The sequence below is a fragment of the Polistes dominula genome, unplaced genomic scaffold (assembly GCF_049000335.1).
Source record: "Polistes dominula isolate Pdom_NZ unplaced genomic scaffold, Pdom_raw_medaka contig_286, whole genome shotgun sequence".
NCBI classification, from domain to species: Eukaryota; Metazoa; Arthropoda; class Insecta; order Hymenoptera; family Vespidae; genus Polistes; species Polistes dominula.
Window position 1 is genome coordinate 137,890 of NW_028300851.1, and position 23,243 is coordinate 161,132.

Genomic DNA, 23,243 nt, shown 5'->3' on the forward strand with positions numbered 1-23,243 from the left:
GATCTCCGGAACCAGTTCGACCACGTGTTTTTTCGCGCTTCTCTTCGCTCGCTCGGTTTCGCCTCCGGTCAGCCATCTTCTCTTGCCTGGTTTCATCCTGTTTAACGGCCATTTTCCAATCGTGGCCTTATCTTCGGCGGCCATCTTGATTCATGGCATCGTCTAACGGCCACTTTCAAGTCGTGGTCTTGTCTTCGGCAGCCATTTTTGTTTTTGGTCCCTTTCGCTCCACGGTCGTAAGTACGCTCCTTGACTCGTTTTTCTTACTTCGTGTGTGCTTTTCTTTTCGAAAGATGCCGACCAGGCGAGCCGAAGCTGAGCAACACGCTACCGGCGGCCAGCCGGATGCGGCTGCGGCGAGAAGTTCGCCCGCGCAAGACTTTGCTTGTCAACGAGTTCCAGTACTAGCTCCTGCACCGGTCACGGCGCCGACCGTTGCACCAGCCTTCACCACCGGGCTTTAAACTGATTGCACCGCTGTCTCAGTGCGCCCGCGTCGCCTCTTCGGTGAACGCTCAGCGTCGGCCGAGTCTACTTCCTACCGCCTTGTTCAACTGAGTCATCCGGCTGTTTTCCAGCCTTGGTCCAGCTTCTCCTTCTCGGACAGACTTCGGGCAACGGATGACTTTCGTCGTCCCAACACCTTCTCCACTCTGGTTCTTCAGGGGGCTTACTTCCGCATCCTGTCAACCGGCGAGAACCTCCAGAAGGCGCCCGACGCAGCCTCTCTGCAGCCGCGGAGATTGCCATCCTATCGCCATCGGTACCACTCCGTCTCGCCACCGACGTGTCCAGTTTGGCCGTCGTCGCTGCGTGGCTGCAGCTGGTCGACGAAGGAAGCGGCGATCTGTTGGTTTCTTCTCCTAGACGCTGCCGTCATCACAGGCTTGCTACGGTACTTTCGTTCGGAAGCTCTTAGCCGTCTTCCGGGCTGTGCATCACTCCAGGCGAATCCGCAAGGGACATCCGTTCACAGGGTTGACGGATCATCGGTCGCTGATTCACGCAGCTCGCCAACCCGCGGATAAGGCCTCACCTCGACAGTAACGGCGACTCGCTTTTCTACTGCAATGTGACTTGTTCGTTTCAGTATGTATTCGGTGCAGTTAGCCTCGTCGCCGACGCCCTCGCATGGACTATGAAGGAAGCTCCCGTCCCAGACCGGCCAGCGGCGACTTCAGTCTGCATCTCTATCAGCCTACTTTCTGCTCTCGGTCGAGGACCGTCGCGGATGCACAAGCTCGCGACAACGAGCTCTCCATCGCTCGCAGTATCCACCTCCCTCAAGCTCCGGCACCTCAACGGTGAGGGAATCCAGGTGACCTGCGACTCACACGGCGGTCGAGCTCGGCCTTTTCGGCCTCGCTCTCTTCGCACCGCCGTCCTTGAGGCCACCCACGGACGCTTAGACACCGGCGTACCTGGGCTCTTTCGACGACTTCACGACTGTCGCATCTCCTAGCTCGCAGCACCGGAGCGGTCGCTGCATACCTCGTCTCCAATTCTTACGGTATCGCAGTAGCGGTCCTTGCAGTATCGCAGTTTTCGCCTTCTCGGCCTCCGGCTGCATCCGGATCCCTGCCCGTAGTGCCAGCGGCGCCTGCTGCGACAGGACTCGTCGTCGTCGCATCGCCATCCTCTACAGCCGTCACCACACGTCACCTCCGACTTCGAACCGCCTGACCAGGGACTTCGACTCAGCTTCTCCGCAAGTTTAATTCCGTCCGCCTTCGGCGTCCGGTCCAGAGGGGGAGTGACTGTGGCGTCTCGCACCTGCTCGGTGCTGACACCCCATGGTTGACTATCCGTAGCTCCGATGTCTTGCTCCAGGACGGTGCCGACATCTCGCGGCTGCCAGCGCCAGGTTCGGCAGACGTATCCAAAAACTACTAGAGGTGCGCGCGTCTAGCAGCGATACTTTCTGCCTCGGCTTTGTAACCAAACCATGATGTAGAGGCGGCCGATTGGTCAGAACTCGCGGCGTAATTGCACCTGGGAATCTGATTGGTCGGGCCTAGTGACGAACATCCCGGATCATCTCCTCGCTCCTCGGAGATCATCGATCCAACGGATTTCTCGATAGGAGTTCAATTTTATTCGCCAAGCTTATCAGTCGACTGCGCTTGCACGCTCTTCCGTATCAATTTATCGTTCTGTATCTCGTTGTGCGCGTGTATATAAATTCTGTATATAAATTCTGTATATAAATTCTGTATATTGTTGAATAAAATGTGTTCCGAGAGATCGCAAATAAAAAAGGTGAAATCCCTTGTTGTGCCCGGCTTCCTCATTGGCTGTTACGGTGGTCAGTAACTAGCCATTCGGCCCGCGGACATTGGTTTTCCCACATGTCTCATGTAAGTTCGAGAATTTTGAAAAATTCTACTATCATGAGCACTACCAGGCCATTCTGGCACAATATCTAAAAATTCCATTTGTAGACCAACAACTGTCTATAGGATATTTTTTATTTAAAAATTTTTGAACTCATCTATCTTAAAGATTTAATAGTGAAAAAAAATTTCATATGAACCTGTACATTAGGAGAAAAATAACCTTTCCGATTTCTGTATAATTCATCGACATTTTGATATCTTGTATGAACTAATCGTATATGAGTACAATCAATTGCTCCATCAACACCAGGTATTCCAATAGCTCCCTTACCAAATCCTAGGTTTTTAAAAAGCCTCTGATTTTCTAATATATTTTCTTGAATTTGTGGCATTTTTATGTAATCATTAAACAAGCTTGCAAGTAAAACACTTACGCGAAAAACTATTCTAGATATTGTTGGTTGGTTGGAAAATTGTCATAGTATCACCGAGGATGATGTGGAAAAACAATTTTTTTATTTTCATTGAAAAATATATTAACTGAAAATTGAAAAATATATATAAATTTTTGAGAAGTAATAAAAATCCGTCATTAACAATAAAAATGTATAATAATCATAACTTATAATTACCTGAAAGCTAGCAGTTGCATAAAATCGCAAGCATATTACCAATTGAAATACAGGTGAAATAGGTAATACACGATTATTTATTCTAGATAAATTTGGTTCTATTAGTGTTAATATTTCAAACATAACACTGTTTTTTTCAAATCTGTATCGCTTTTTAAATTCAACATCTAAATAAAAATCAGAAGGATCTTGTACATCTCGAATATAGCGTTTTGGAGCACGTATAATTATGTCTTCATTATCTGAATCAATATCAATATTATCATCAACATTGATATTATGTATTTCCAAAAGATCCATTTTTTACTTGTTTTCACAAATTTTTCAAATTAATTAATTTTTAATTGAAATTAAACTGAATAAATTTAAATTTTAATTAATTGATTAATTTTAAACTATCACCTAAACGTTATTTTTGAATTATTATTTATTAATTTTTGATTATTATTTATTATTATCAATTAATTATCCTAACCTTAATGTTAACTGAGATTGTCTTAAGTCTACTAAAATGTTGACTTGAAAAAAACTCTCGTTTTGAGTAAAAAGTAAGGTTATTAAGATGATCTTATTTGACTATGAATACATCAACAGTTTGTAATTCTTAAGATCGTCTTAAGTGATAACTATGAATATCTATCTAATTACACATCTTAGCTAAGATCAAACTTTTAAGCATATCTTAAGATTGCGTCTATGAATGTAAACGCTAGCTTAAGACCATGCTGAAGGCGGACTTGAATAAGAGCTTGTTAGATGAAAACAAAGTTTGTGCTGTCTTCATCAAATTCAGAGCAATGATAGCAACATCAGGCTCAATTTCGGCATCCATAACAGCTGGACCTCCTTCGGTTGAAAGTTGCTGTTGTTTTTCTTTAATTAAAGCATTCCTTTGCATCAATTTTAAATGAGCCTTTTTCCTGAGAGTAGTACAGCGAACGTGTCACGAAAGACAGCACTCGTAGTAGGGACAAACATAAAATATATTTATTTAAGACTGTGTTATTTACGCTATATTATTTTATTATTTAAAAATAATATTTAAACACAACAAAATTTTGGTAATAATCACTATGCCAACAAAACATTGTAGTTTTGCGAGGTCTACGTCGGATAATCGCTATCCAGAGAAAAATGTGTTTTTTATACCATTTGTAAAACCTCATGTTGACGAGGTTAGATGCAATCAATGGATACATGCGTCAAGGAGAGTGGATTTAACAGTGGAAAAAATTAATAAATATTCATATGTGTGCTCAAAACATTTTATCGGTGGAAAAGGTCCAACTGTAGAAAATCCTGATCCTATTTCTGCAACGATTAGCAAAGTAAGTAATAATAAAATTTATCTGAAAACGAATATTTGCAATTGGAGTAAAAATAAATTTGTTTATGAAATTTTATTTATTTCCTAAGCTCGAAAATTAATTAATGTCAGTCTGAGGTAAAGTCATAAATAATTGGCAATTTTATTACTGGAATAATAAATAAATTAAAAATAATTTTCTCATCTGTTTGAAAAACGTCTTATAGTAACAAATTTATAATTTTTACAGGCACCAAAGGCACGAAAAAAACGACTTTTAACATCAACAATTGATTCTCTGTGCAGTCCAGACCAAAAATCAAAAAGAGGCAAAGATGCTAACTCAGATTTTTTCATTCCAAGTAAACAAAATGATACTCAAGATATTTTAGTAGACGATTATTTAACTCCTAAATTTACTGAACCACCACCAAGTGGCAAAGAGCACACCAATCAATATGTAGCTCATGCAGAAAGTCAAACTTGTATAGAAGTTGAAAGTATTTTTGTGAAAAAACTACAAAATGAAATTGAAACACTTACGAAAAAATTAAGTGCATCTACCCTTAACTATGAATCATGTATAAATGACAGTAAGAAGTTTAAGTTTTATGCAGGTCTTATGCCAGAAGATTTTGCTATTGTGTGGAATTTCTTAGGACCATCAACTGAATCATTACTGAGGATCTGGCACTCACAATCAGGAACTAATAACCGCATAACGATAAAGCAATTTAAAGTATTATTGTTAAAAAATCAACTTTTTTTAACCCTTGTGAGATTAAGATGTGGTTTTTTATTGTACGATTTGAGTTGTCGGTTTGGTGTGAGTATGAGTTGTATTTCAAAAATAACAACAACATGGATCCAATTAATGTATTGTAAATTTAAACAACTAAATCGTTACCGCTAGTTTTTTACTAGAGTTTGTATACTAATCTGTCAATTCATTTTTTTTCGGTAACTTTTAAGTTACGGTACGCAAGCCAACGTTTTAATGTGACAACATTATTGTCTTTTACGGTTGCAAATTTTAATTTTGCTCCAGAAACGTCGTCTTCGGTCAAAAATATGTTTTTTATAAGTCTACTTTACTATGTGTTTAAATGGAGCTCTGACAGTGTTTGTCCTTACCGAACTACTAGCGCTGCTAGTGAGTAATTTTTCGTACTTCAGGAAAAAGGCTCATTGGACCAAAGTTTTTTAAGTTGTGTAATTGACCTCTGAAATATTTTCAAAATGATAATTAACTTGATATGCAACATAATTATATCATAGAACTTTACCTTTTCTGAAATAATACTTGACGAATTATATTCATCAAGAATTAACTGCCAAGCTTCTTCTTTCTTGCTTAAGGAAGCAGAATCACTTTTTTTATTTTCCCCTACATTTGAAAATTTCTTTAATATCTCAAGGAAATACTTTTTTTCGATGTTTGTATAATTCGTTCTTTTTCCGGACATTTTTCTCAACTTTTAAAATTTTTATTATTCTTATTGATTTATCTTTATTCATTTTATATTTCTTTACAAATTTATTTGCGCTTCATTTGTTATATGTGTGTATGATACATTTTAAGCGAATCCAAAATTATCGGATACATGAGAATTATTACGGAAATCGACGAATATAAATTAAGATTATCTGAAGCGTCATCTTATCAAAGCTAAGCTTAAGTCACGCATGATACAAAAGTCTTACCTAAGATCATCTTAATGTATTTCTATGAATACATGTAGTCTTAAAAACTATAAGACGAGCTTAGCTAAGATAACCTTAAGGATTGCCTTGAGACCGGACTATAAATATCGCGGTTAGTGTCTAGCTATAGGGTAGCGCTCAAATTTATGGTGCGCTTCATCTAACGGCGCGCTATTTTTGCTTGTTCAAACCTGTACACGCGTTGTGTGTTTGCTCATTTGTACATTGAGTACTTATTATGCAAGTTGTTTAACTCGTGCAGTTTTTTCATTCTGTTCAGTATCGAACCCTCCGTAGACGATAAACCTTATATTTTGTTATTTCTTTTAGTATTGAATTTCTGTTTGGGAAATGAGCAGGCTTAAATGATATGGACGCCGAGCATTTGCATGGATTAGTCAGATTTATTCAAATGTAGCGTACACCACGTGTCGGTTACGAGAATTCAAATGAGTGGCCGTTGAACAATTAACTTTTCGTACTTACCCTGTGAGAATATTTGAACAGGCCTAATTATATTAATCAGAAATGAGCCGAGCGATGATGGTTCTATTAATCACACCGACACTTATTTCTTATGAGAGGACTTTTTCTTTAAACTAGAAGACACGTGTGTTGTATACGAAGGCTGAGAGAACTATAAGATAGCTGCTCGAGAAGCCGGCGTCACGGCAATTCTTCAGCCGCCGTGATGAGTCATAGCGAGTCCGCATTGAGCGACAACTGTCGCGAGTTCTGATTGGGCAGATAATAACCCAAACAATTTCTGTTAAATATTTTTATAATACTGAATTATTATGTTTGTTATTGAACAAATGTTATATTTATAATACATTATTAATTGGTATTAAAATAGAATTTCCGATATATATGTGCGAAGTAAGGCATTCACAGGGCCTAAAAATTGAGACACGAGCCTAAGAAACGGCGCGTTTTCCTGCGGTGCTCTTTTAGGCACCAGTCGCCCCCGAGGCGGTTGACTTCCTCGAAATCCCCCGTTCTTGCCAGGATCGACGAGTGCCCGTAGGTGGCCCGTTTCCTACTCCAGCTGACCAGCAGCCTGAAGGCTGTGCTTCTAGCTCTCTCCTTCGCTACAATGTGCGGAGGTAAGATGTTCAACAGGGCCCCGAGAAACCCCGACACCAACAACTAATATAGCCTGCTGGTTAATTGAAATACTCACTCACTTATAGGTACGGCAGTTAGGTCGTAGGTGGTACAGTGGTCGACTTCTCTTTTCGATTCGATGTATTTCGGGATATCGAATCGGAATCGATATATTTCGATATATGGAGGTTTTGATATATATCGATATCTAAATGTATCGAAAAGAATCCTACTTTTCTTTCAAATCTATCACTATATCATTATTACATTATTAAATGGAATGACAAATTTTCTAACAATTTTTTTTCTTAAATGCTTATATACAGCATTACGATGCTGTAAGACATAAACATAACGTTATAGTTAGGTATAGTTTTAGGTATTACAATTAAAGCATTAGGACATAATTTAATTAAATATTAATTAATACTGATTTATTAAACAGAAGCATAACAAATCATCCTGTTTTTAATTTTTTCGGTAATAACAGTAAATTAAACATTATTATTTTATTTTATTATAAGTTTTTAAGATTACACTTTAATATTAGCTAATTAACAATCATTAAAATTAAACTTTATGAAAAACATACCACAAATAATAACAATAAATTAATTTATTTCTATAATCTAACACATAAGCATTAACAAAATAATTTGGCTTAAATCAGTCTTACATGTCGAATATTTCTAAAATCACTTCTTCTTCGTTATTGTTTTTATCATCAATACTTTTCTTTTCACTAACATATAATGATTTTTTTATTAAGTTGTATTTGCGTGGACTAGGTTCCTAATTAACACAATTTAAATTTACTGTTTGACAAGAAAATATCAACACATTAAGCGTTTCAATAGATAACTTATTACGAGTCTTTGATTTAATTAAATTAATTTTACTAAATATACGCCCACAATCTGCGTTTTACAAAGATAGTGACATTATACTTAAAAAAAACTAGCTAGATTTTTAAAAGAATTATTTTGGTCTTTATTTTCAAATTAATTTATTTCAAAAAAAAATTTTGTAATTTCTGCCAAAATGAATCTACAGGGTCAGTGACTTTAATATCTTCTGGCAAATTAAAGTTAGGTAGCTGTCGCCACTCATCGTCGATGGATTGGTAACATTCTTTAGGAACAAGTAGAGGTAGTTATCGCATTAGTGGTAATAAAGAAGGTGTTATATTACGAGTAAATTGAGCAATAGCTTGTGCAGGATTAATAGTAGATAAATTTTTTAATAGCATGTTATCGAAATCATACATTTTTTTTATTGCTAAGCAGCCTTTACCGAAAAAATTTCTGCAATTAGTAAGAAATTCGATTTGTACTTCTTTTAGTGGAGATGTTGAATACTCAGGCTTGTTAAAAAAATCAATAGAATATACACTAGTGTAAACATTCAGAATATTTATATATTTTGAATCATCGGCCGGATTAATCTTACTTAACGGTGTTTCAACATAATCAGCGACCATAAAGTTTTTAAGTAATTCTGTGTATGTTGAATTCATTTTTTTATGTACGACTTTAATTAAAGATTTCTCGGACTGAAAAAGTTTGTTTAAAGTAGAGAATTTTGGTAAAACTCACTCAAGAAAATGGTAATATAATTTTGTAATCGGGTTATTAAGATATTGAAGTATACATAAACTCTTCTGTTTCAAAATTTAAGGCTGTCGAAGAAGTTTTTGTTTTTCGAGAATTTGATCTTTTCCTTTCAATATCGTAAACAATATTATTACAATATAAAATTAATGCGTCCCACTGCTCTAGAAGCCTGGTGATTACAGCTGTTACTGAAAGCCATCAAGTCTCCCCTGGACACAAAATTTTATGACTTTTTAATTCTAAGAACTGTTGATATTATTTAAATTCATGCTGCCGCTTACAACTTAATGAGAAGGGATTATAAATAGAATGAAATAATTTGGATTAAAATTTGGATAAAAATCTGGACTACTAAGCCAGTCCTTACGGAACTTTTGTGGCTGCAGTGTGCTTTGTTTTTTTAATTGCAGAGGAGATGTGTTATTTGTCATTGTAAATATAATCGTTTACTCATCATCGCATTACATCCGTCTGTCCCGAAACCAATAATTTCGTCAAGGATTACAGAGAAGTGTTTAAAGGATTCCCGAACACAATTAAAAAGATGCTTTGCTGTAGCAGATACTTCTCTAGAATGATGACTGAAACAAGTGCTCGAATAATGAAAAAGAACTGAATATTTCTTTTAATTAATGAATTAGCTACCGTAAAATTATGTATTTTGGGGAAGAATATGTTCGACGTTCATACTTCACAATTACTGTCATGCGCTTCCATATCTTCTGCTTCCGATTCGGAAGTACTACATATAGCTCTTCTATTTCTTTGTGGTATTACATTAATTTCATTTTCATTATCTGAGTCACTGCTTGAATCAATTAAGCTATTACAGGATTTAATTCTTTTCGACCGTCTTTGTGCCATACTAATATGGGAGGTACAAATGATCTTATAAAATAAACTAAACAAAGCCCCAAGTAAAATTTTCAAATAAATGTTGCAAACCTTGGAAACTTAGCTAACAGCTGCTATCCAATTTCTTTTAATGATTCAAGGAACTTGTATTGTACTTTTGTACAATATAAACAGTTTGTTCTTGAATAGAATAAAGAAAAAACTTGTTTGGACGTACAGATATATATATATATATTTTCAAATATATATATTTTGGTTTCAAGATATACCTATACTTGGATTACTTCAGGACGGTTGAATATTAGCCACTGACAGCTTGAACGAGACTGGAACGTGATTCTTGCCCGATTGCTCCAATAAAATAAGATGCTAATATTTCACTTGTTTTAAACAAATACGAATCAACCAGAGAATGAGACAAATGCTATCGATGTGCAGTATGCCTAAAGATAAAAACATCGCGGCGCTCATGGTCAAGTGGTATCAAACTGACGTCGTCTATAAGCGACACTCATAGACACAGGTCGTCGCGCGGATGTCGTCTATAGGCGACACTCGTAGCGAAAGGGTTAAATATCATCCAGGGTTTTTATGTCACAAGGCTTTTACCTGACGAGCCCATAAAGCTGCGCATTTTTTATTGGCTCAATCACGTGTCTTATTTTACATCTTAACCTAACCCTTTATTCTCCATTTCATAGCATCTACAAAATTGCCAGAAGACTCTTAGTTGAGGAATTTAGGCCATAACATAGCTCATTTATTCCTTTGCTGTAGAAGCCAGAATCACGGGAGTCGATGAACTCTTGAAACGTCATTTTGACAGCCTGTGTAGAATTGAGTTTTTTTCCAGATAAAATGTTGTTTAAATTTTGGAAAGAAATGATAGTCAGTGGGGGCAATGTCTGGCGAGTACGGTGGGTGACGGAAAGTTTCCTACTTCAACTCTTGTAGCTTTGACACGGTCATTCGTGCGGCATGTGATCGAGCGTTGTCGTGCAGGAGAATTAGAGTCATCCGATTAACTAATTTTGGCTGTTTAATCGCACGATTTCTCATCATTTCGTCTAGTTGATAACAGTAGACATCCGCCGTGATCGATTGGCCAGGTTCCATAAAGCTGTGGTGGATGATACCTGAGTTAGACCCCACCAAACATTGACCATCAGCTTCTTTTGGTGGATATCTCGTTTCGGACAGTGTTTTGGTAGTTCATCTGTGTCCAACCATTGTGATAAACGCTTACGATTATCGTACATGATCCATTTTTCATCGTACGTAACGATAAATTGAGATTCTCAAAACTCATTGATACACAATTATATTGCAACAGAGCTAATAATATTCAGTTTGTCATTGCTACGAGTAGTTGTTTTAAAAAACTAATCAAATGAACACAATTACATGATATTAAAATCTATTACATTTTAACTCAACCGCTTATCATAGGCTGAAAAGGCTTTGTTTGCTGCTTTAAATACTGTAGAATAGTCATTCCATTTTGAGTAACTGATTTAATTGTCTTTAAAGTTTTTATATTTATTTTTCTATATTTATTATTTTAGCAGGTACTTTATTAATTGATGAAATTTCTTTTAAGTGAAGCGATAAAATGAAATACTAAAACAATGGAGTTCAACGGTTTTGTCAATTTAGATGATTATACTCCTCAGTATTTAATAGATGAAAGAGCTGACCATGCACTAATTTTCATGTATCAACCTTTCCGTTGTTCATGGGTTCAAGTATTGGGATACATTTTAAATAAAACTGCAGTAACAAAATAGATTTTACATAAACTAATTATCGATTGTATCATTTAATTAGAAAATGTGGGTATAAAGGTAGATGTAATCATTTAAGATGGTGTTCAGTGGATCCGTAACGCATGGAAAATTATTAGTATAAAGACCAAAAAATCAGTTGCACTAATTCGCATGATACGTTTAGGCTACTATTGTTTATGTTTGACTTTCCTCACTTGTTAACCCCTTGCCGTGCCATTTAACTCGACGAAACTCGGGCCCAAGTGTTAGGCGTCAACGCGTGGTAAACAGATCAGACTGATGCGCGAGAAAGGTCACAATACGAGCCGAAATGTAAATGCCTCTGATATAGACACTTTTGCACGATACTGCTGTTGTGGAAATAAACTCTAATACCTTTTGTATTTATTTGCAATCGATTCATTACATTATAATTATTATACTATATTATATTTTGTAATCGATAACAGCTACAAAATTATTTTTCAGGAATTCAATAAAACAGTTTAATAGTTCAACATAAATCCTTGCATCTTCAACTGTGGGTTTGTTCCAAGGAATGTAATAATACTACGGCTAAAAATAAAACTTCAATTGTAATAAATATTCGCCTTGAATCAATATCTATAAGAAAATACTAACAAGTCTAAAAATCCTCCTTGGTATGATACTTCCTAAAACACTCTGGCAGATGTAAAGCTACTTCACATTTCGCACACTCCCACTTCGTTTCGCTTCGTATTTTATGCTTATAACAAACTTTGCACATCCTTGTTAGGTGCTTTTTTCGAGCTGTCGAATCGATTGTTTTTGGGAAGTGAGTCCAATATATAGATATAGATATAGATTTTCCACGCGTTTTGTAGTCCGGTAATCGGACATTTTGTAAAATTGTTTCTGTTATTTTTACTCAGTATTGAACATAACTCTCCTTTTTTCGACCGTGCATAATTTTATGCATAATATAGGTATTCAATAGGGCCATATCTGACATGAAAAAGAAAAGCTTTTGGTATCCTTTGATAACATTTCTTATGATTGGGAAACACGACAACATCTGATCTTGATGATCAACTGCACCCATACCTGTGTTATATTCCACGATACAATTAGGCTTCATTACTTTCTGAAATTTTTTGTGTCACTGCTCAACCATCTCTACACTTTCGTGTTTCGTTGATATCATATACACGTCGCGCTTGTCATTCCATCTCAGAGCTATCAAATTATTGCAACTCCTCCATACAAATTCAACTTTTTTCAAAACAGGCTTTTGAATATCCCCTGGCATATTTTTTCTATTTTTGCGTACTGTCCCGATAACATTTGTCCTTTTCTGGTTTAATTTAAAAAAAAGGTCGGGTGAAGAGTACCAGTTGTCCAGAAACAAAGTATATCCCTTGCTTATTGTTGATTTTGACAAATCCATCACAATGTTGTGCGACGCACTATCATTTATATTAATTTTATCCTGGCCGGTATATATTTTGAATTTATGACAGAAACCGGTGCTTGCCTCGCACAATTTATAAATTTTTAATCCAAATCGAGCTCTTTTCGACGGATTGTATTGTTTGTATGCTAAACGCCCTTTATATTTCATCAAGTATTCGTCAATGCTGATATATTCACTGGGTGTGTAAATTTCTTTAAATTTTTCATTCCAGAGGTTGATGATAGGTCTTACCTTTCGAATTTGGTCATTTCTATCAGAAGTTTCATTATTAAAGAAGTGTAAAAATCTCGAAATTTTGCCGAAATCTCTTAAATTGCATTATTTTTCGAAATATTGGCGTTTCTAATACTGCTCTTGTAGTCCAATACTGTTGTATATTTGATTTTTTTACTTGACTCATCAAAATACATAATGCATAGTAGGCCTTTATTTCATCTAAGGTAACAGGATACCAATTGTCGTCCACTATCCGTCTTTTACACTCGTCGTTCATTTCTTGGTATGCGAACCGATTTGTTTCCGTAATAATTATATGCCACAGTTTGTTATCAAATATAATAGAAAATAGTTCTTAAGGGGACACGTCAACAAAAAAATCGATCTTTTTTTATTTTCTGAAAGAATATTATTTCAAAAATATTTCTTCAAATTTTGGTAAAGATTCGCGCATTATTTACGAAACTGTAGTAGTTTAAACGTAGCGCGCCGTAGGGCTCAAAGTAAGTTATCAAAACTTTAAACGTTAATTTCTCCTATTCGCGTTTTAAAACGGTTGCCCTCGCTGCGTCCAGACCATTTATCCGATCCTTACCCAATTTTGTACAGTAATACTAGATACACGTATATAGGGAATAAACGAAAAGATTTTTCGAAAAAATGCTAATTTTTTTTTTTAAACTCTGTGATTTTTCTGCAAAAATTCCAATTTTTTCGCAAAAAGTCGACTATTTTGAGAAAAATTAAAAAAACTAAAATTTCCTTTCGTTCATTTCCTGCGCCAACATCTCTACTAAAGGATAACACACAGTTTTTTTGTTTCTGATGAACCAATTTTGTCCAGTGAGGGCAACCGAAAATCACCTTTTTTTTTGGACTCTTAGAAAAGTGGCCACAGACAACACAATTTAACATATTTTTACATACAAAAAATTGTGAATATAGTTCAGATATATAACTTACATATACCACAAATTTTTATTGATATTAATAAAACTGGCTGCAAAAAAAAATTCACAAATAAACCGCTTTTTTTTACACTCGAAGGTGACGTGTCCCCTTAAATTAGTAAGAACAGACGCTTTTATATCATGAGTCTCAGAATATGTCCAAACTATTAATGTGTTTTTTTCTCCTGCCAAATCCATGATTGACTCGTCGTGCCTGCTTGTTTACTACTATCTTCTATAATCATACGCTTTGGACGCTTTCTGGTTAGCGAAAGAACATCACTATTACTAGATTCATTATCACTGCTTTCACTTAAACCTCTTTTATTTTGCATTTTGTAAGGGTTTATTATTAAATTTCAATATGATAATATAAACTACTTTGTAACAGCAATTATGAGACTCGTGACTAACTCTGGTGGCGTACTGATAGAAACTATCATTCAATCACGACCCAGGCTCGTGATGTTTACGTTTGCCCCGACGATCTATTCACGAGCCTGGCTCGTCATATTTATGTTTGGGCCTAAATTTTCATCATGAGTCAGACTCGTTAAAGCATGGCAAGGGGTTAAAATGCTTTCACACCAAAATCCTTAAAGGGCTATCGTTTTGGGTAAGATTGGGTAAGTTAACAATTTATTTAAGGCGATGTCTTCTCGCACTGCAGCAAAGGCTTTAAAACCTCATGAAGAATGCCTGACGAGAAAGCTACGGTACTAATGATAATGCTCATGAAAATAAATTTGCATCATAGTGAAAACTTGAACGGGCATTGTAGATACAAGGATCAGATAAACTGCCAATGAACAAAATAGATATGATTGCTTCCAAATCTTTTTTCTCTTTTTGACCAATCGAGTAAGTAAAAAAAAAAACTTGCTAGAGGAAGAAGATTCATACACGCACCTACCTACTCACTGATCTGACACTTCATATCCTTGAAACATCAATAATAGCAAGACTAAGCTTAGCTTATATGATGTTTTAATGTTTAATATTTCATTGATAAGGTATTTATTTATATATTAACAGATATTTGTTATGTAAATTCATTTGGATAGATATTACACTTAATTAATTCAAATGAATGCTGAGAGGGAGAAATTCTTGAGAGCTTGATTGTAATCTGCTAATTTTTTATTATGATTTTTGTGCATTTCTTTACATTTCTTTTACAATTTTTTTAATATAACTACATCTGTAACAACTATACATTTTGCATTATTACATTAAATTTTACTATTTAAATACGGTTTTTAAGACTGCTTGATTTTTATCCTGTAGGTTATTATTAAATTCTATTATTAAATTCATAATGTATTTAACAGAATAGGAAGCTAAAGCTGAAGAGGAAAGTAATCGATCTAAATTGAAAAAAAAGCAAAAGATAGACTACAATTGTAACTCTGGAAATACCTATCTTGCTATTACTAAAAGCACTTTAACAGGATTCAAAAGACCTTTAAAAGGAACAATCGATTTATTGAATTTTTTACACGACAAATGCAATTTTGATTATTTGATTACTGCTCGTCTCAATCAAGACAAGCTGGAAGTAAGTATTTATAATCAAATTTATGGAATTTTTGATGAAACAGTCACATTGGAGTTTATATTAACAGTTATTATGTTTGCGATCTATTACAGCAGTTTTTTGGAATTGTCCGAAATTCTTGTGGATGCAATGAATAACCAGATCCCATAATTTTTTTGCAAGTACTTAGGTTACTGTACTCTTATTTTTTGGTTACGCCACCAAAAGGATCAAATGTTACCGCAATAGAGCTCTTAGAATCATTGATGAAAACGAGGTAATCTCTAAAGCTTAGCAAACATCAAAAGTTAAAGTGAATAAATCAAAATAATAGATTCAATCATTTATTGTGGGTTTACAAAAAAAAAAAAAACAGCGTGGCTGCTGAACATTTTGAGAATTTACTCGATGGTACGAGTGAAAATGCTCCTTCTATCTAAGCTCCGTGATATAAGCTGATATAAGTCACAAAGTGCACAGGTAGTATTATATGAGAATCTAAAACGAAATTGTAAAGGTAAGGTAACTGAGAAACAACAGTGTGAATAATAACATTGAATGTTGTTTTATAAGATGATTTAGGAATTGATAGAGGTTTTCTTTTGTATTACTAACACATGAACTGTTTTTTTCTGTAATTATCAAATATTTTATTATTTTATACCCCAAATACAATATAGTAATTTAACCTAATTATTAATCCTTTCTGTTTTGATCACATCATTTCTTATTGTAATCATGATACTTGGTACTGTTCTCAAAGGCAATTGTCCTATCATTTTCTAGAATATTATATTCTTTTCCGTTTCCTTAATTCCTTTGGCAGTATTCAGGTGTCTTCACCTTGTAATAAATATTTTGGACTGATCTTAGTAACTGTGTGTCTTCTATAAAACTTGTTATCAGATGAATTAAAAACCTACCACGTTGATCACTATGATAGCTATTCAATACCAAATGTATTTTTCTTTGATAGTATTCCATCATTACAATTGACGACACACTAGTCACGAAAATTTTCTCTAGTGAGTATAATTAATCAATTCAACAAATTATTTTTGATTTACCTCTATCAATTTCAAAATCATCTTATATAGATTTACCTTCATTCTTCCATTTTTATCATTGGAAAATATTACAGAGGGTAGCAATGATATTTTATAATCCTCATTATCAAACTTCTTCCCACAAAAAGACTTAAAACTAACTGCATCTTCTGGTCTAAAGGGTTTCACAATATCTTCTTGCAGCTTGGCGTAAAATTATTAGCACTAGAAAGACCAAGACTTTGAATATACCTATATTGCCCAAAGCAGTCAAAACAACTACTTTGTGAAAGAATAACTATCTGTCTTATTTAAATATTCAATCTGATCTGTATACGTAACGTCTTTTCTTTCCTTTGTCTCTCTTATTTATATATCCAATCTGATCTATACACGTTACGTCTTTTCTACACCTTCTTACTTATAAATGCGCGAGTGATTCAAATGGAAGAAAGTAGACTTCCTTTACATCTATATATATAAAGTATAAAATATTATATATAAATATATATAGTAGATATATATAATAATAATAATTATAATTTTTCTGTCCGATTTTCACGCTCTCGGAATGTCGACATTAATTTATTTTAAACGGATTATACACGCAATATGATTCAATTTTAACAGTGATCCCAGAGACTTTAGTTCGTTTGATCGACACAGGGGCGCAAAACTATCGTACGCCCCGGGAAAAATTTAGGAAAAGTTGGAAAAAGTGTCCAAGTTCCAACTTTTTTTTTTTTTTTACTCATCAAGTTCAAAACCCTATGAACGATCCTTCGCCGGGAGATCGTGGTGGTGGGAGTAAGGGTTGGGGTGGGGGTGCACGCACCTTTGCAAAATTTGTTGACAAAAAAAAAAAAAAAGGTCATCAAGTTTTCGAAATTCCAAATGGATCGTACGCCACGATTTTTGGATCGTACAGGACCTCAAATTATCTTACGCGTACGATAATTATCGTACGAGTGGGATCGCTGAATTTTAATATCTTATTTAACTACCTCTTCTTTACCCCCTCTATCGTCTATTGTCATTTTTTTTCATCATCTTTCTTCTTAACTTTCCTTTTCTTTGAAGTTCACACTCGCTGTTATGATCGTTTTGTTGTTTTCGTTTATGCCAGTGGTTCTTAACCTTTTCGAAGTCACTGAACATTTTTGATTAGAAGGTAATTTTGCGGGACACGAAAATCATTAAGACGATTAAGATAATAAAACTAAGAGGAAAATATGCGTAAACATTTAACTTTTATTAATATCGGAAGTTATAGATTATACATTATACATAACTATCTATTATATCTATCTATATATCTATCTATTATAAATAGATAATTATAAAAATAGAAAATCAAAAAAGAAAACATTAATTTAAAAATATTATATTAGTAAAACTTTAACTTTTAATTCTTTTCTAAAATTGTATTTTGTTAATTTTCGTGCTATATTTAAGCTTGTTTATTTTTGCAGATTTTAACAATATATTTACTAATTAGGTATAATATACACTGGAACTTTCATAAAATTTCGTGGAACATCGGTTACGAACCACTGCGGTTAAGCACATACACGCGCGCACGCACACACTTTTTCATATATTTGTACTCACACTATGACAAGGTGACAAAAGAAAGAAAAACATTTCTTGTTGCTTTACTCTTCTGTTTTACATGCCCACATTTTCATAAGACACAAAACTATGATTCATCCTGTTTATTCTTGAATTTATTTTATCATTACAATTCTTTAGGCTTTTATTTTTTGATCAAGACTTTTATATCTTGATCATAAATTGGCAACTCTATTTTGTCATACTTTTATACGCGGTCAAATATTATTACAAAAGTTCAAATTCCGATACCGAAATAAACTTACTAGACGACATTGCGGATGTCTCATCACGGATTTTCCACCAAAAACTTTCCCTACAAAGAATCGAACTCTAATCGTCGAAGAAAGAAGCAAGAACACGGTATATTTACGCTACAACGCCACTTGATAAACATTTATGTTTAAAAAAACATAATATAAATATAAGAAGAAGGGAAAATTTAAAAGTTCTTTTCTTCAAAATTGACTAGGAATTTTGTGGAAATACTTTACCACGAGAATACCTAAAAATAAAAATAAAAATTATTTTACTTCGTACGAGGACGTAATAAATGTCATTATCATCTAAAAATATTGGTACACTTGTAAACACAACTTGTAAAATACTAGGTTCTCGTATATTTATACATATATATTCAAGATGGTGGCTAGAAACTTCGGAGGCAGCCGAAATAAAACGAAAACATCCGAATAGTGGTTTTTACGCGATGTGAGAAACTCTCACAGTCGATAAGTAAATAGTTTTTTCTCTTTATTTTTCAAGTTTACCAAAAAACTTTTTTCACTATCCTGTAAGACATTAAATTTTAGGAAGGTAATAAAATTTTCAAGGGGTCATTCTATTTGAAATTAGAAAGGAAAAAATGTTTTAAAAACAGTGTGAGAATCTCTCTATACGATAGTACTGAATGCTGAATGCGGTAGCCTTAGGTAGAAACAAATACAATATATTAAATAAAAATATATATATATATTTTTTTTATTTAATATATTTATTTTATGTATATCGTATATATATATATACATGTAGGATGGGGTTTAGTGGAGAGGTGCGAGGTTAACGTACACCCAGTTTAATCCTACTAATAAGATATATTTAAAAAAAATAGGTATATAATAGACAAAGCATTAGTATCGTTCAAAAACCTTCCAGACTCACTTACACAACTTACAAAGACTGACCATACACCTTCTGTCTTTATTTCGACCGTTGATTTAGTTTGTACCTTATTCTTTTGTCGCCTACACGCGAAATCTCTGTTATTTTTGTCTTTCTCTATTCTTCTGTCTCTTTTATTCTCTGTTATTTCTTATCTCTGTTTATTATTCTGCCCTTATATCGCTCCTATATATCTACATACAGGTTTAGTATCGAGATGATATAAGTTCACGCTTCGTAGCATGTAGTCACACACAAACCCACACATTACAATCGGGAGCGATAACTACGAAGCAGAGCATAAAGAGGAGACTGAGAATAGGAAAAACTACATAGCTATATTCTGTCTCATTCTCTTGTAGGTTCAATCCTATATGTTTATCTCTTTTTCTCTTCTTACTTATTATCGTGGCTATGTCATCGCCGGAAGACTTTATTTTTTATATATCTGTTTAATAATACAAAGTATGCCGTAAACTATAACCAAAAAGTTTAAAAATAATCAGGAAAAAAAATTATGGAAGTTCCAAAAAGTTCAACACAATGCGTTCGTGCATTTCGTGTACGCTAAAAGGCATTAGATTGAATGTACATAACTACATTTCTAATGAACGTAATAATATGTGCACTGCTAGAAATAGTGATAACGATCATCGTAAGTCATTAAATAGCTTCTAATAAATATATTTCTTTTTTAATCCTTGTGGAAAAAAATACAATAAATAACTTCTGTTTAATTTTCTATATCTTTATTTATATATTTGTCTATCATAATCTTACAGGCTAGACCAACACGATCAAGTACCTTTGCTATCTATAACACACTCTTTCTCACTCTCTCATACTATTGGTACTGTACAGTATCATATTCATATATTCCAACATGGCTCCTTGAATTTATACTGTACAATATAAATCAACAATCAATATAACATTATACTGGCAATATATATGTACATACATTAAACAAAAACGAAAGAATTATGCCTTTTCCAAGTTGTTAGTTTCCATTAGATATCTTCCTTTATACCTATTTTAACATACTACTATCTTTTTTTTTTTTTTTAATAGTATTCATTGCCTTCTCAAAGTATTTAAGTACACTTACTCTACAAAAGTTTACAAATATATTATTAGTATCTATTCTATTATCTTCGTTTTCTGGGTATCTTATTCTGGACTTTTCGTTGTTCTCGTTGACCTCCAAGGTATTTCTATTTTACTCATATTATTCTCATCGTTCTTTTTATCCTTGCACTTACTATTCTCTAGTTCTTCATTTTCACTTTTATTCTCACTCTCTTTAAACAGTCCAATATACTACACGTCGTTTTTCCCTACTTCAACATTTCTGGCGACTCCTTTTTTACCATTTAATAACACCCTATAGCCAAAATCACTATAACCTATCAAAATACCAATTTGAGACTTTTTATCCCATTTTAACATTCTTTTTTGTTCTGGCTTTCTCACAAAAACTTTACTTCCGTACATACGTAAATGCTTTACATCTGGTTTTACTTTAACCTTTTCCATACGGCGAAAAATCGATCCGAGTGCGCCCTATTACCTGGATCAGTTATTTCTCCTCCTAGCGATTTTTTAGGTAGAATAACTATTATGCCTAAAAGGTCGAACGTCTTGAAGACGCATTACCGTCCCGTAACAGCGCACAATCAACAACAATGATTTTACAAGCTTCATCATTAATGGGACTCATTTTTATTGACATTTTACTTAACATTTTGATTAACATTTTGATGATTATTTTAGGCAATGTTTTTTTATTAACATTTTCATGTAAATTTGCGTTAACATTTTTATTAACATATTTATTTATAAACATTTTTCAGAATAACCAGTTATAAAATAAGAACGGTAAAAAATTTTAAAAATTGAAAACAGTAGAGGAGCAACAGTATGTAAAGTCTTGGTTTCTTAAGTATGTGGTACAGCTGGAAACAGTTCTTGTATAATGGTATAATACATTGCAAGAGGTGCATACTATTTTTGTGCATGCCTCTTTCTTCATTTTTACGCACCATGCACATCTTCTGCGCGTTTTTCCCTCAACTGGAAAATGGTTTCTAACATTGAAAAATCTCGCTGTTGATGATAACGATGACATTGTTTCGGAGCAAGAGTGTCTTCGTTTATTGACTTCCTTGCTTGCATTTTCAAATGTCTGGAGACTTTCAGCAACAATGACGATGATTGGTAGTAAGGGACGTCTTGATGAGTAATATGAGCATTAACAATCGAGGTCATCGGTAATCTGTAGAATACCTTTTTCCACCACTTGTTGAATTTACGATCCACCTCGTAGCATGTTCCCAGTTAGTCAGAGAGGTCAACTCCACCCATGAGCTTGTTGTAAAACGCTACCATTGACGGGCAGGGGAACTTCTTTTTAGATCTATCTTTTAGAGTTCTAATCGTAGTAGTTAATTCATTGCCATGACAATTCGACATGACAAAAACTTTCTTTGTGTCCTTCCAGCGAAACCAATAGTGAGCGATTTGAGGTACCCGGTTGTAGCTTATGATCAACAATATCCCAACTACTGTCATCATTTCAAATTTGTCGGTCATGTGATGCATTTTATCCGTAGCGTTTCGATTGTATGATACTAAACATGTTTCCTTTTCCTTCAATTCTTTATTCTTTATTTCTATTCTTTCGTTTGTACATTGGGCAATGTACATGTAAGTCTCGAAATCAGAGACGTAATCTCAGGTGAATATTCCACAGTTGAGAAGCACTTTAGCTTCAGCAAGGCAGATGACTGATCGTACAGAGTATTGGCGGTTGCGCGCCAAGCCGCAGGCACATTAGCAAATTCGCCAAACTCATAGGGAGACCAGCTGTTCGCTCCCTCATTAAACACCCTATGATACTGGAGGTAGCGCAGTGCTTTAGATGCAACTACCAGATTCCCAACAGTATCCATCGTATACTCAGCGTACTGGCTAGCTGAGGATTCCAGACGCGTTGAGGGTGACAAGTTTGCCACCGATGTAACTATACTTTGGGCCAAAGACCCATCAGACGAAGTCGGCATATCACCGGTTCGTATCCGCGCGCAGTCAATTTCCTGCTGGACTGCGTTCATCAATCTTGGCAAGAATGGAATGGCATCATGCTCGCTCTCGATCTCAAACTCAGGTCCGAATCCTGCTCCACGCAGCCACTGTATCTGCTGCTAGGAGAGACGAACGGAAGGAGCCCATCCATTCCTTCTCTGAAGTAAAGTCTTGCCTACCGCGCTTGACAGCACAGTATGGCGGAACGTTCAAACTTACATCCCCCCCTTTTGGCAAGGGAATTTCCCACCCCGTGTATGGCACCAGTTTTAATTTCCTTGTTATGTCCACTAATGGTCCGTCACAGGTTGCCGCTGTCACCAGTCTTTACTCGTTCCGTAAAAAGGAAAACTCGAGAAGTAAAAACAAGTTTAAAAAGTCCCCAACCGGTCACGACCTTACAGTCGTTTACACGGCAAAGAGCAAAGGAAAAAAAGTTATGCCTGTTTCGGGTAAGCCTAGTCAATCCAAACTTTACCCGGGATAGGTTCTCGGATACCAGATACCGGGCGTTATCGATCGTCTACGGACAGGAACCGGTTTAGGTGACCCGCTTCGGGAGATATTAGGCGACGGGATATTGTAACAAATGAATCTACAGGAGTACGGGTCCTTTCGAATCCCCGGAACTTGCCAAGATCATCGCTCACAGATCTACGAATCTCATCCTCCCTAAGCTCCAGCCTACGTTCTTTTCGTGCTAATTCCCGTTTTTGATTGTGTTATTATAATCTTTTATACATTCCTTCGCTACTACTAGCCACAATTTATTTCTAATTTTAAATATCTTGCATCTCATTCTATTAATTAAGGTTTAGTTTGTTCTTTCATTGAGACCGTTAGAAAATGCACAGTCACTAGCT

The 23,243-nt window shown here is 35.0% G+C and overlaps 1 pseudogene; it reads right to left on the reverse strand.

The window, feature by feature from the left end:
- Positions 1 to 10,257: 10,257 nt before the first annotated feature.
- LOC149033802 (histone-lysine N-methyltransferase SETMAR pseudogene) lies at positions 10,258 to 21,564 on the reverse strand (annotated as a pseudogene).
- Between the last annotated feature and the right edge of the window lie 1,679 nt (positions 21,565 to 23,243).